The sequence below is a fragment of the Macrobrachium rosenbergii genome, chromosome 37, assembly GCF_040412425.1.
Source record: "Macrobrachium rosenbergii isolate ZJJX-2024 chromosome 37, ASM4041242v1, whole genome shotgun sequence".
Taxonomy (NCBI): domain Eukaryota; kingdom Metazoa; phylum Arthropoda; class Malacostraca; order Decapoda; family Palaemonidae; genus Macrobrachium; species Macrobrachium rosenbergii.
Window position 1 is genome coordinate 42,542,295 of NC_089777.1, and position 15,332 is coordinate 42,557,626.

Here is a 15,332-nt window from a genome sequence, read left to right on the forward strand (position 1 = left end):
TGAAACGTTCTCTCTCCTCTCGTTGTTCTTGCAGCAAATGTTCTCTCTCTCTCACTCACTTGTTCTCTCTTCTCACGTTTCTTTTATCATTTCTTTCTCTCTCCTGCTCTTGGGCAATTCTTGCCTCTCTTCCTCTCTGCAATTGTTCCTCTCTCTCTCTTGCACGTTCTTTATCTCTCTCTTCTCTTGGGCAATCTTCCTCTCTCTGCTCTCTCTTCAGCCTTGGCATCGTCCACTCGCTCTTGAACCCATGCTCTCAGATCTTGCAACTCGTTCATAGTCCCATGTCCTTCCTTCCCAGCGGACATGTAGAATTTGAAATCCTCGTTTTGTTGGGCTCTGGTATTAGCCATCTTGAAATAATGGGTATATGATATGTCTGAAAAGACTCAGGTTGTCTGAAAAGACTCAATTGCAGGAATCTGAAACACTCAATTGTTCAGACTGCAGGAGAATGGATCTGTCTGAATAAGACAGTTGATTAGTAATATGTCTGAGAAGACTTTTTGTTAAAATTGGATGTGTCTTGGAAAGACGTGGTTGTTCTTGGCGAACGAATTTTAATATGTGTCTCGGAAGACGTAGTTGGATTTTGTCACGCTCGGACTTGGCCGGCTGTAGCGTGAAGTTAAGGAGTTGTTCTAACGAACTAGAATGATCAGTCCCGTAAGGGCTTAGATGTGTGTGAACTACACTATATAATGTCTCAAAAGGACTTAATTTTTTCAGGTTCCTGCAGGAATGAGAAATTCTCGCCACGTCGACGAGTCTTAGGACTGGAATTTTTGTATGAGTCTCTGAGGACTGGAATTTGGAGAAATTCTCGCCACGTGGGCGTATGACTGGAATTTGGAGAGAATTTTAGAGTCCCTGAGGACTGGAATTTGGAGAAATTCTCGCCACGTGCGACGTAGAATTTTAGGAGTCTCTGAGGACTGGAATTTGGAGAAATTCTCGCCACGTGCAGAGAATTTTAGGAGTCTCTGAGGACTGGAATTTGGAGAAATTCTCGCCACGTGCGACGTAGAATTTTAGGAGTCTCTGAGGACTGGAATTTGGAGAAATTCTCGCCACGTGCGACGTAAATTTTAGGAGTCTCTGAGGACTGGAATTTGGAGAAATTCTCGCCGTGGACGTTTGAATTTTAGGAGTCTCTGAGGACTGGAATTTGGAGAAATTCTCGAGGAGAATTCTCGTCGACGTAAATTTTAAGTCACTTAGGACTTTGAATTACGATTCGTCCCTTAGGACTTAGAAATTACTAACGGGAAACCCAAAGAAAAATGTTTGCTGGGAAATGAATGGGGGATGGCTACACACGCGGGCATGGGCGGGGGTGCAGGTCGTTTGGCCAACACCGGAGGTATTTTTAGATTCTGGGTGAATGAACCCGTATATTTATATACCGTCTGGGATTCCGGGAATTTCCCAGTCGTCTGAGAGGATAACAGTACAACGGCCTAGTAATTTTCCCTATAAGCGGAGTTTAAATTTCGCTTTCCTAACACCTAGCTCGAATTCTAACTACACTGAGAGAATTTTCAGCAATGCAAGCTGACTTCGTCGTGTCCCACGTGGGAATTTATTCCGCGCCTAAATAACAGTTCGCTAATTCGAAATGCGAAGTAAACTTTATCACAGAGGAATTTCTTTCGCACTATTCCTCGAAGCAAGAATATGGCAAGGATTTTAACACAGAGGAATTTCGCACTATTCCTCGAAGCAAAGGATGGTTAGCACTGGTTATTTCCTAACTACCTATCCTGAAAGGCATGCATTAACGAATCTAATACGGCGGTTCTTTTCTCTCAGTGATTACATGCGTCCCTATTTCTAATTCCTAGGAACAGTCACGATTGTAAAAAGGTTTTGCTAAGATTAAACACATTACTTACGTGGAATTTTCTGGATCTGTGTGCTGGTTTTACACAAAAGGTTCGTAATTGTCTCGTACCCAGCTTAGCTTTGCTAATAGCTGATCTGGCAAGTTGCAAATGCAATAAAGCAACACTAGGGAACTGCAACTGCAAAACGAGATCTATGGCCAGGTCGCCATTTTTACGTTTTTCCGTGGTTTTAGTTTGAAATATGCTCTGTGAGACAGGTAGCAACAATTTAAGGTAATTTAGCCTTGTGATTCTGACTTCGTGGGTACAGGAAAACGTAAAAAAAGGAGGAAAACAAAGGAGAATTTCATATGAGCATAGGGCTCTTGTTACTGAGGGAAATATTACGTAAAACACGTGGGCACATTTAAAGGAGTGTATTTACATAAATGACATTAGTACGGGAAAGAACTCAAGTAGAACTAAGTAGATTGAATGAAACTGAAACTTTAATTCCAGACACAGTCCGAGAAGCTTCCACGAAATAGGATCCCTCTGAAATGAGAGATATGCACATTATACGCCAGTAATGAAATTAGACAAAAGAATAATGAATTCGAAGCTGCACTGAGGGTGCCAAAGGAGTAATAAAGAATTAATACTGCCGATGCAAGAGGCGCACGGACATTAGACAAGAAGGGAGATTTCTGGCATTCTCTTTAAGAAAATATTACGAGACAAAAGCGTGACTGAAATGGGGCTCTTCCAGGGCACTTTACCTTAGCAGATTTTCCGAGGGCGCGTAAGAAGGCGGTCCGTGGATGACTTGCGATTTCCGAGGGCGAGTTTCTTCCACGTGGTGAGATGCAAGGGCTTCCGTAAAAGGGGCAAGGCGATGGGGACTCCTCGAAACTCCAAGCAATGGCGTGTGGACTCGAGGAATACGGTCGAAGGGCACGAGGAGAAGTATACTTTGGAAAGGGCCACGTGGTTAGGATGCAAGGGCATCGATGGGGCCAGGTGTTGAGGACGTCTTCATTTATCCATATCTTCCAGCCCGCGTGTGTGTGTCGACCTCGCGGGCTTCTGCTTTTATCCCCTCCTATGGGGCAGGGGTGCGCCCAACACAGATGTTTTGACTCATTGCACCTGCTGCCCGCAGGGAGGTTTTGGCCTGTAGGAGAAACACCCAAGTGCCAGATTACTTTTTGCCTCGAAGGAAAGATCTTTATCAAAAATGGGAGCGCTTTAATCTTTTAAACCCTTGTTTTTAAGTCGATAGACAGATGGTCTATCGATCGAATGATCTGGCAGTAAATGAAACACAACAGAACAACCAACAACAACAAAGGAGGGGGAGGCAGTTTGCTAGCGAATTCTTGCTAATCATAATAATATATATATATATATATATATATATATATATATATATATATATATATATATATATATATATATATATATATATATATATACATATATATATATATATATATATATTTATATATATATATTATATATTATATAATTGCAAAATATTCTCACCATAATAGCCCTTTCCTCTTCAGAAATCAACCCCTCAGAAGGGTATAGCCCTCCAGATTCTCAGCAAGTCTTCAAAGTGAAGATTTGCTAGCCTCACGTCCACCATTCTCGACCCAGCAGATGCTCCTGCTAATTAGCGCTGATTGAAGTGGTAGACGATAGGCCTGAAGCGATCAAGAGACCTTTAAAATGAGACCCGAGCGTTATACCACTCAGTTACGTTGCTCAGGCTGATTCCACTTTGTCTTCCTTAAGGACTGGTTTCAGAGGTGTCCTCAAATATGATTTTGATAGCCCATCCTCCCCCCTTTATGGTTACCCGTCCCACCCATGCTGGCTTCATCTCTGTTTATTAACGTCCCAGAGACCCAATGAATTTTTCAGTCGACAGACCTTAGTCGCTATTTTATGCCCGGGATCGAACGTGACCTTTATATCTTGCATACGCTGAGACACACATATGTGCTTGTGTATTCCGTACATATGTGCACATTTAACATCTTTCTGCACTTTAAACATAACCTCAAAATCGCTAAGACAGTTGTTGAAAATATTAGATCCGTTTGAAACTGATTACTTAGCCGTCGATATTTTCTGCATCCAAATAAACTTCTAGACTTCATTTTTAGAGCGGTGGTGATGACTAAATTAAAAAATATACGTTCTTAGGAACTTAGTGATTTTTGCAGCACGCGTCGCCAGAATCTCGCCCTAACACTCTGGATAGTTTATGGTGACATGCTTTCGTTGTGTGGTCGCTGAGCAGTAATTTTAGTGTCATTAAAATGTTAAATCGAACCTGTTGCATTGCGTATGTATAATTTTTATGCTAAAACGCTACTTAGTGAACGGTTCACATTCTTTTTTCATGTTAAATGCATATTGGTTTCTTTACCTGATACACTAAATCACTCAACATACGTCTTAGATTGTTAAATGAAACCTCAGTAAGTTAACAGTTTCTGCTTCTGTGGTTGCAAATTAAGTACGCTTGATGTAATTAATGTTAATTGCTGGAGGAAAATTAATAATCATACACAATACAAATATATTATATATATATATATATATATATATATATATATATATATATATATATATATATATTTGTATGTATATATATATATATATATATATATATATATATATATATATATATATATATATATTGAACTCACAGTATTTTCAGTTATATATATATATATATATATATATATATATATATATATATATATATATATATATATATATATATATATATATATTATATATGTTATTATATATATTCAAGTATATACAAACACTCATACATAATTTAAAACTTTGGAAAGAGAGAAAGGACCTAGACAACATTAAGGACCTTTTCATGTTTAATAGGACAGCTTGGGTGTTTCTCCAGGTTTTAAATTAAGTGTTTTCTACCTTTCAGAGTAAAAAAACAGCTCCCTAGGCCCTTGGTTCTTTCACTGGGTAAAACATTGACTTGAACGTGAAGATCCACAGGATGACAAGACACAAAACAAGTGTTAAGCAGGGGTTCGAATGTGAGCAGCGTCGGGTCTCGCTGAGGCCTCAGAGAATGCAGAATGAGCTAGAGGGAATTCTTCACTTAAGTCTTATACAAATCACGCAAATGACATATTATTTTCTCTTCTGTTGCGTCCGAGAAATTACATCTCAATATTCTGAAAATTTTCGTCGTGTTATCAAAGTTGTCAGCGTGGCCAAGATTCTGAAAATCCCAGGCCAAAATATTTATCGTCTGTCGACAGAATGCCGCTTCCTTTAACTGTCCGACGTCAGACGGTAAATGCCCTAACTCGCTTTTAATATCAGATTGTAATATTAATATGTTTATATTCAGGTCGTATTCCCAGGTGTCCGTCCAGCTCAAGTGATATCGTGATTAGCAGGTGAGTCTGATAAATGTCCGCTGAAAATCAGGTCTGCAATAAACACTTCACGATTTACGATGTGCTGAAGGCCTCAGCTGTAACCCACTGGGACAGGCGTGACAAATATTTGCCTCTCCCTCTTAATTTGGCAGGGCGAAACAGTTTAACTATAAAAAACAATGTAACCGATACCCTGCATCCTACAGTCCGCAAAAAGCTAACAATACATCTCGTGTTGCTATAAAGTCATAGTAGTGTTTACGAAAATTTGTAGAAGTAAATTTATGCAGAGAGGATGGAACCGCTTGACCTCCCAGAACTAATATCATAACCATACCAACGCAATCATTTCAGGTGTATTCACTTTGAGTGGTTGAGGAAGAAATTATGGACTAAATTATACGCGAAGAAATAAATAAAAACTTTCAAGATAGAATAGTTTTCCCAAGTAAAAACCGATGAGAAATTTTTAGCATATATTATACGTAACTTACCCGTACAATTGTTGCATTGCTTAAATGTTTAAATACGCGATTCATCTTTGCCCTTTTTTTTTAATTTTAACTTCAATGAGCACTTTGAGAGTAAACATTTTTGCATTTTTTTATTTTCGCACGCTTTTCCTCTCTATATCAAATTCGCGCTTCTTGACATTGAATGCTTTGGCTCATTGTACACTACTGAGCGCACATTATGAATGATAATAAAATCATGACAAATATTACGCACATCAGTAGGTTATTGTATTTGTTTTTCAGCAAAACAAGAAAACATTGAAAAAAGCAAAGTCAAAATATTATATCAGAACAATCCAAATCTATGTAAAATTCCAGACTTTACGGTCAGATATGCGACTAAACGTGTTATCAACGATTTCTGTAAAATATAAATGAAATTTAAAGTCAGAAATGCTGCACATATACGAAGAACCCAGATCGCCATATTTAAATGATGTGCCTGGATTCTGAAAACCAACAGATAAAGGAGTAATAATACCACGGGCACCAGGCAAACGGAGCCCCCGCACTAGCATAAGCGTGTTTCGAAAACTAGACAATTTTTCGAGCGAATGTAAGGACGGAGATTAGCCTAATCATCTCATAGAAACTAAATAATGTTAAAAATGCAAGAGTTGACGTTAATTGGGGCTGTGTAATCACCCCCATCACCATCATCATCATCCGGGACTTTCCTCAATGCGGACCTGTTGGATTAGCACCCCTGCGAACCCCGGAGGTGTGACGCCCAATTGAGTAACCCGTCCCGAGATAATGCGAGCAGTGTTTAAGCCCTTACTCCGCTCTCTATATCATCCTGGCAAGATATTTAAACCGTTCGACTCGGGGATTCCATGTTGACAGGAATGGGAATATATTCTCACTTCTATTAGTATCGACCTGCTGCCCCAGGGCTGCCAACCGCGCTACCTGCATACCTAAAACGTTGGAAAAAAACTGACTTTCGCACTCTCCATTCTTATCAGCGAAACCTTTCCTTCGATATTATATATATATATATATATATATATATATATATATATATATATATATATATATATATATATATATATTCGTTTTAATGTGCTTTTTCCCATTTTTATATGGGGTAAACACGATGCCTTCTTTTTTTTGAAGGACTTTGTTTTGGCGTTGGGGTAGGCCGTAGCCTCGATCGGCTGCCCTGCCTTACATCGATTAGACCCCGGTAACGATGTGCACGTGTATCGTACCAATCCCCAGCTCCCTTTCTCCCAGCAGCGAGGAGAACTGGGCGGTTAGGTCGACAGTTCGAGATGTGTGAGGTGTCTGTCATGTTTTAGAAGATGTTGGAGTGGCTTTGTTTTTGTGTGTATTAGTCTGTAACACCCATTTGCTTTCAGCAAACCTATCAGTTGATTACATACGTAATCCCAGGGCGTCTACACGGATAGCAAAGTAATATATATATATATATATATATATATATATATATATATATACATATATATATATGTATATATATGTGTGTGTGTGTGTGTATGTATATATATATATATATATATATATATATATATATATATATATATATATATATATATATATATATATATATATATATATATATATATATGCCACCCAGATCCCTTTTCCATTAGAGAGGATGGCTCCGGAAGGTGGGTCTCATTAGCCCAGGCCCTTATTCACCAAGGTCAACTAAATACCAAATTTTCTGCTTGTGTCAACAGGGGCACAGACACAGGAGATACTTCCGGGAATGGGTCCGAGTCACTCACCTCCATTCACCTCCAAGACGAGTCCGGGACTGTGCCAGTTTGAAGCAGGGCATATAACCACTGGGTCAGTGATACACACACACACACACACACACATATATATAATATATATATATATATATATATATATATATATATATATATATATATATATGTGTGTGTGTGTGTGTGTGTGTGTGTGTGTGTGTGTGTTGCATATATGTTTATGTATATGTATACATATGTATATAGCAACATGAGGTTGTAGAGATTTTCTTCCCATTTCGTCTTCTGTCCAGTTAAAAAGCGGCTGCCTTTGTTTTCTTCACACATTTTACCTTTCTCTGTGTGTCTATATATCTTTGCTGTTGTACGCTTTCACTTTTACACGTCGATGATATCTGCTATTCCCAGGTCTTTATGACACCCTTTTTTCGTTAGAAAACTATCATTTGAATCATGTTGTCATGTTATTCATAGCATAAGTGGGTTAAAGGTCTTTAATTATTATTTCTGGGTGTAATTTTATCTACGCTTTATTTTCATCAGTAGCCTAACGGGATTGGTAACTATTTTTTTCATCCCAGAGAAACAACTTCCGGATTTTTCTTCCTACTTGCGTTTTCCTTAATTCTTATTTAATGGATGAACATGAGAGTAAGTGATGCCTTGACTTTCTTTGGGACCACCACAGCCACCACATACTATGTATTTTAGCAGATTCATTAACTCCCGAACTTCTCGATTTTCTCTCTCATTTATGAAACGCCTACCACTGCAAGTCACGAAACTCAATGGGAATTAATGAAGACTCTCTTCCTCCTTCGAGGACTGCAAGGAAATCGAGAAGTTCAGACGTCATTGAAGTTATTCAAACACACACACGCACACACACACACACTCAAGAGGATGGGTTTCTGTTGCTTGGTCGGAGTCCAAAGATCCACATCAGGTCTTTCGTAACCTTCCATCCCTCAAAAGCTAATCTTGCGCTACGTCTCTGTTGGGTGGCCAGAGTCCAGAGATTCACATCAGACCTCTCATCCCCTTCAACACCTTACCAAACTTGAGGTCCGGCTTTCGGCAGGAACCTTTACTGGCACAAAGCCTGTTTAATCTAAACCCAGCGCCACCAACCTGGGCTAGACAAGGGACCTGGGTTATTCGTCCCATTGGCCTAGGCTTCTGAAATGTGTTATGAACAATATAAAATACATAGGGCACAGTGACCGAGGTGAACCCCTGGAATGATCTACCAGAAATTCAAGTTGGCAAAGATATGAAATTGATGCTTTCCCTCATTTTCCTTCCTCTTGATTTACTTAGAGACCTGAACACCCGGCTTTTAGCAAGCTGAAAGGTCTTCTCTAAATTGGCAATACGATGTCTGAAAATGACTGGTGGCCACGCCTCCCGTTTGTTCCCATAGAAGGTAATTGGGAGTGAGGGGTAAGCAGATGCTAGGGAAGAGAGAGAGAGAGAGAGAGAGAGAGAGAGAGAGAGAGAGAGAGAGAGAGAAAGTTAAGTGTACCTTAGTTTTACCAGACCACTAAGCTGGTTAACAGCTCTCCTAGAGCTGGCCCGAAGGATTAGATTTATTTTACGTGGTGAAGAACCAATTGGTTACTTAGCAACGGGACCTACAGCTTATTGTGGAATCCGAACCACATTATAGCGAGAAATGAATTTCTATCACCAGAAATAAATTCCTCTAACTTTTCATCAGCCGGCCGGAGACTCGAACTTGGGCCTGGCGAGTTCCAGTCCACAGCTCTACCGACTCTCCCAACGAAGAGCTAAAAAGAAAGAGAGATTACTTGAAGATCTGTTCTGCCACTCTGGGGGGGATTACTCAGTCGAGGCCGAGAGAGAGATAGAGAGAGAGAGAAGTTATGGGGAGAGAAATGCAACCAGAGAGAAATTCAGACTAGTTAGAGAATGGGAGATAGACAGACAGACCGACAGACAGAGAGGGCACAACTTAGAATAATGAGAGAATTTTATGTTGTGTTTACTACCCTTTATATAACTCTGCTTAACCTTTATAATTCCTTCGATAAAAAAAGTTACATGAAATATGAGTCTACAGGGTACATGGTGATGAAACCTGCAGGTGTCGATTTCTCAATAAAATGGTAATTTATTAACGATAAAAAGAGAATTGCCATCGGCAAGGATAAGGAATTATCATATATCATTAGGTAATGTACTATAAAATATTCTCATTAAACACTAAAATTTCTCTCATTAACTTTTGTGGTACACAGGTAATTCTATGAAACTGATTCATCTGCTATAAACCCAAATCTCAGATATGATCAAAGATTTTGTACATGTTAATTTTTCAGATGATTTATCCCGTGCAATTGTGCCCAAAGATATTTTTCCCATCAAATCTTGTCCTGTATAAGCTCTCCTCCAAAAGCACGTGTAACTGAAGTTACTTTGTTTATTAAATAATGATTTTTTTTCTGCAAGTTATGTTCCTAAGTGAATGTAATGTAAGATATGTTTCATTAGATTTGGTTACATAATTTGTTCTAGCAAATATGACTGCAGTCTCAAGGATAGCTTTTTTTTTTTTTTACATAAAAGATCAACCGCATGTTAAAGGTTAGCCCGTATCTTTCGTCAGTATTCTATACAATATTAGTATGGAAACTGAAGTAGATCCTTCACCAACAAGTCTGATTTTACAGACTTTCCTTACGTGTCTGGCTTTCTTATTCTCCATAACAATAATAATGATTCAGGTTTACGTTAACAATTTCCTACTTAGGCATATGCTACAAGTTTTATTCCTCTGTCGGTGTTTAGTATGCCCTATTCACTTTGCAGAGCATCAGTATCTGCATTCTGCTGTTGTATCGAGGTCGTACTGCCCCACCCCAGTGGCCAAAGACCTTTTCGTCTTGTTACAGTAAAACTGAAAAAATTTTCTCAGCAGTGCTGTTGATGATAAAAGAGATTTTAATGCTACCTTGAAGTAGCGCTCTAGTCTTGTGGGAATGCAGGACATTGAATAAAGCCAGATTTAGTACAGGTCCAGAGTATTAGGCCACATCGATGTTGGGAAAGTTTCATTTGCCATTTTGAGCAGTTTTTAATTTACGACAAATAAAGCTTATGCAGTTTTCTTGATTAAAAAATGCTTATCAGGTATGGACACCTAGCCATGATCGTTTTGTCTCCCCCTCCCCCAAACTAAATACAGCCCTGCTTTTAAATACCTTGTTCTTTTACCATAATATTTCTGACATACTTTTGTATCAGTTTGTGATTATTTATGTAAATCAAATACCATCAATGTTTTTTTTTATTTTTATTTGTTGTTTTTTACTAACACCGTCTCCTTTTGGCTCAGCTGTTCTTGTTCGTCACCATTAATGATGTTATCAGTTTTTCCACTTGGGGAGTTGGACGTTCATCATGAACGTTTTTTCACATAGAGTATAAGCATCTTGTTCTTGGGAAACTAGGTTAGCTTTTATGGGCTATATGGTTTGCTCCGTATGAAAGTGCTGAATTGTCAGTTTCATTAGGGTTTTGCTTTGCCTTACCAAAATTGGTTAATTTTAACCCCATTTACCATCATTATCGTTTTGTCTTCGAATCCAAGAGGAAATTTGCAAAGGAACATAAGAGGCTAAACTTCACTGGCAACTATATGGAGTACAATATCCTCTTGTTCGTGTTTTTAACTTGTCAGTAGTCTTCCTGATAGTATTATTGATTCCAATTCTTGATGATTTGAAAAACATGATTCTATGCTACTCTAAAGTGCAATGCACCATGCCTTGATATACATTTTTTTTAATTGTGTATATACAGTAATTGTTTCTTGATCTGTCTTGACTATTAATCATCTGTTAGTGTATCCCACCAATGAGCATTATATTTTATGAAAGTTTTTTTTTTTTTTTGCCAAACCTTTAAAGCTTCAGCCGTATTACTATGTGCTCATTTTGAATAGCAAAACTAGATTGTCCTATAATTCACACCTTAACTCTACTTTTCAAGACATAAGTCTCTTCCGGAAATTCTGACTGATTAGCAAGATTATGAAACCTAACCAAGTTTTGAACAAAGACATAGGGCTCTAGCCCGAAGATGTCAAGATATAACTTCGTATCAGATTGAAACACACACACACACACGCTATATTGTGTCCATAGTAGAATTTTCTTCTAAACTAATTCCAATCAAAATACAGGGTTGGACTGGACTAGAATGGATTCATGGAATTTAGACTAAAAAGCCAAGCACTAGAGGAATTTCAGCCATTCACTGCCGAAGAAAGTGCAAATTATTATTATTAAAATAGTTTAACCAGACCACTGAGCTGACAATCAGCTCTCATAGGGCTGGCCCGAAGGATTGGGATGAAATACCAGGTCTAGGCCAGAGGCCTAGAACTGGGACCAAAGAGGTCATTCGCATGATGGTGAATAAATGAAAATGAAGTTTAAAAGAAAAAACTGTATAATGAACATGCTTTTACTCTGAAACACATGTATACGATAAATACATTTGCTCGTTTCCATACATACAAGAAAAAAAAATTAAAGATTAAAAAGAATAAAATAAAATTTTTAAAAAATTAAAAATTAAAATTCAGAATGAATTGCAGAATTTTTTTTAAACTCCCTGCGGGCTTCTGTATTTTTATTATTTACTTGGTTTTATATTTTGCCTATTAAGTTACACTTCTTCATGAATGTTAAAATTGGGATGACTGAAAATGTGTAAGATTCCGATAAAATTTCCCCATCGATTTATTTCCGAAAGTTGATACTCGCTGTTGATTATATTTTGGACAGTCACACAACACATGTTTGACTGTTGTCAACACTTTGCATTCTGGGCATTCAGGAGGAGGGCCATGTGGACTGTTCATCAAGTGTCCATGTGTCAAACGAGTATGGCCTATTCACAGACGCATCAGAATTACTTGTGTGCGTCTCTCACTCTACCTGACATGATGAGCTCCATTTTCCAACACTGGATTTTATCTGTTTCAATTTATTATTTATAGGTGCCTCGTTCCTTATATTTTGCCATTTATTTACAATGTTTGTTTTTATATCTTTTATGTAATCACTGATTGGGATTTTTACATTTGCTCTTGCCATGCGGACTGCTTCTTTAGCTGCTTTATCAGCGTCGTCATTTCCTTTAATCCCAACATGGGCAGGGATCCAACATGTTTCAATATTTTTTCCATTATTGTACAATTTGTGGAGTTCATATTTAATTTCCTGTACAATATTGTTTTTTGAGTAGGAACCTTGAACGGCATCTATAGCACTTCTTGAGTCGCTAAAATTAATAAAATTATTGAATGATATTTGCTTTATAATTTTGATGGCTACTGCGATTACACACAACTCTGCTGTGAAGACTGAGGGGTAATTAGGCAAAGATAACTGATATGACTTGTTCTGGGATATAGCTGCATATCCTACTTCCTGTTGTGATTTAGACCCATGTGTATAAATCGCGTAATGTGAATGTTTAGTCTTATATGTTAAATGATCTATGGTTTTTGTCTATGGTGTTCTGGGGTATATGAGGAACTTTTTGATAAATATTTCAACTGTGTGCAATTCCTTACTTTATTCATGGTCCAATGGGGTGGTAACTTCACTGTTGAAGGTACTTGTATATCTATGTTCAGTGACTCAAAGAATCTATTAACTCTAATTGGGAAAGGAGGCGGATGATTGTTTATAAATATATCCCTTAGATCAAATAGATTTTTTGTTGGTGAATCACTTGCCTTGATTCTTAATCCACTTTTCGTTGTTATGAACTCTGTATGGAGGAGCAGTGGCAGTTCACTACATTCTACTTGTACTGAGGAGACTGGTGAGGATCTAAATGCTCCTGTTCATATTCTTAGTCCTTCATTGTGAATTGGATCTAATATTTCAGTGCTGTTTCTGATACTGAGCCATATATTTCACTTCCGTAGTCAATGATTGATAACACTGTTGCTTTATACAGTATGGTAAGAGTATGTCTGTCAGCTCCCCAATTTGTGTGTGATAGTTTTTTAATTAGACTTAGCGCCCTTTTGCATTTTGATTTTATGTAAGTTATATGGGCTTTTCAATTCAGGTGAGCATTGAATATTAATCCTAAAAATTTTGCAGTTTGGCTAATTGGTATATTATGGTTTCTGATTTTCAATTCCATTTCTGCACCTTTTTTCCAATTTTTATTTTTATAAAACATGACAGCTTGAGTTTTTCTATGGAAAACGAAAGTGCAAAGAGGGAGTTGGAGTGGTTGGACAGCAAGTTACAGAGGCCTAAAAAACTAGATGAAGTACAAGGGTCTCGGACACTTCAAACACCTTGTAGTAATGCCTACAGTGCACTGCGTGAGGTCCTGTGATACCACCTGCCCTTCTGGAACATTCAAGGTCTTTTCGAGTAACAGCATTTCTTTTGATGGCACCTGATTTTGCAATCCCTTTAGAGTGCCCTTGGACTTAAATCACACTATGTTTTACTCTTAAGTCTTCAAATAATCAATGCCTCAGTTAGTGATAAAATTCCTAGTCTCACGTCACCATTCTTTAAAGATATTTTACCCTGTTTTGACCAACGGTTTGTACCTTATCATGTCATTCCCTTAGCATGTAGCCGCCTGGAGGGTACAGTTTGTGTCCTCATAGTAGAGAAAATGCTTCTTCATGACCTCCAAAAAAGCCTTGATTCTTATCCTGATAAGGATAAGATGCAGCTCTTTGTTACTCTTTGGTTTTAAAGTCAATATTTCAGTTAAAATTAACCTTTAAAAATGCGATTACTTATCAGGTGCTTTGGTCAACCTTTTGAAAGCAAGTGGACTTTCTGAAAAGTAAGTTATTTGTTGTTACTGTGATATTTCCAATCTTTCATAAAATATTGTTCACGAACTGCCAGCCATTATCCCAATGAGCTTATCATTATTTACGTTCTTTCATAAAATCTTGTTCACATTGAGTGTTAACATCTCTTATGCTTTGATGACAATGCATTTATCTTGATATAAAAGCAGATATGTTTTGGCAACTATTTTCTGGTAATGCGCATTCAGGAAGGATGCAAAATTGACATAAAATTGATCTGTAATAAAATTCACAGGAAAATCACAATCTCTTTCGTGATATATCTGTATATTTTCTAAACAAAAATTTTTGTTATATGCCTTGTATATCAAGAATAGGTATTCTAAATTTTCTTTCAAAAAGTATAAAATTCTTTTCACAGAAAAATGTGCTGCTAACATATTACATAAATACATCAGCATCAGACACAACTATTATAAACAGCACAGTTAAGGAAAACTAAGTTACTGGAATTGGATATTTTATTAATAACACAACTATAACATAAACAATGAAAATGTTTTGTTTCATGAATACCTTATTTTTAATTTATGATACTTTATATTGCCTAGTGTGGTGCTGTAGTAGCAAACGATTGTCATCATTGCTAATAGAAGTCTTGAACCGCCCCTCTCAGGTGAATATTCCTCACTAGAGGGAATTATTTTACTCATAAACTTCATTGTTTCCTTAGGGAGCAGATTTAGTGAAAAAGAAACCATTCAAAAGGCTACAAAGGAGGCCACTCCCAGTAAATATTACTCAAAACTTTTTGTTCTTACAGGGTAAAAACCAAATTGATTCGTGTTTGGATGCTTATAGAGATGACATCACGATTTCTGAGCATTCGTATTAAATTGGAGATCAGTATACATTTTCTGTAGTACACTTGGAAGCATAAAGATTATTCTCATCATCTTCAGATATTTCTGCAGGGG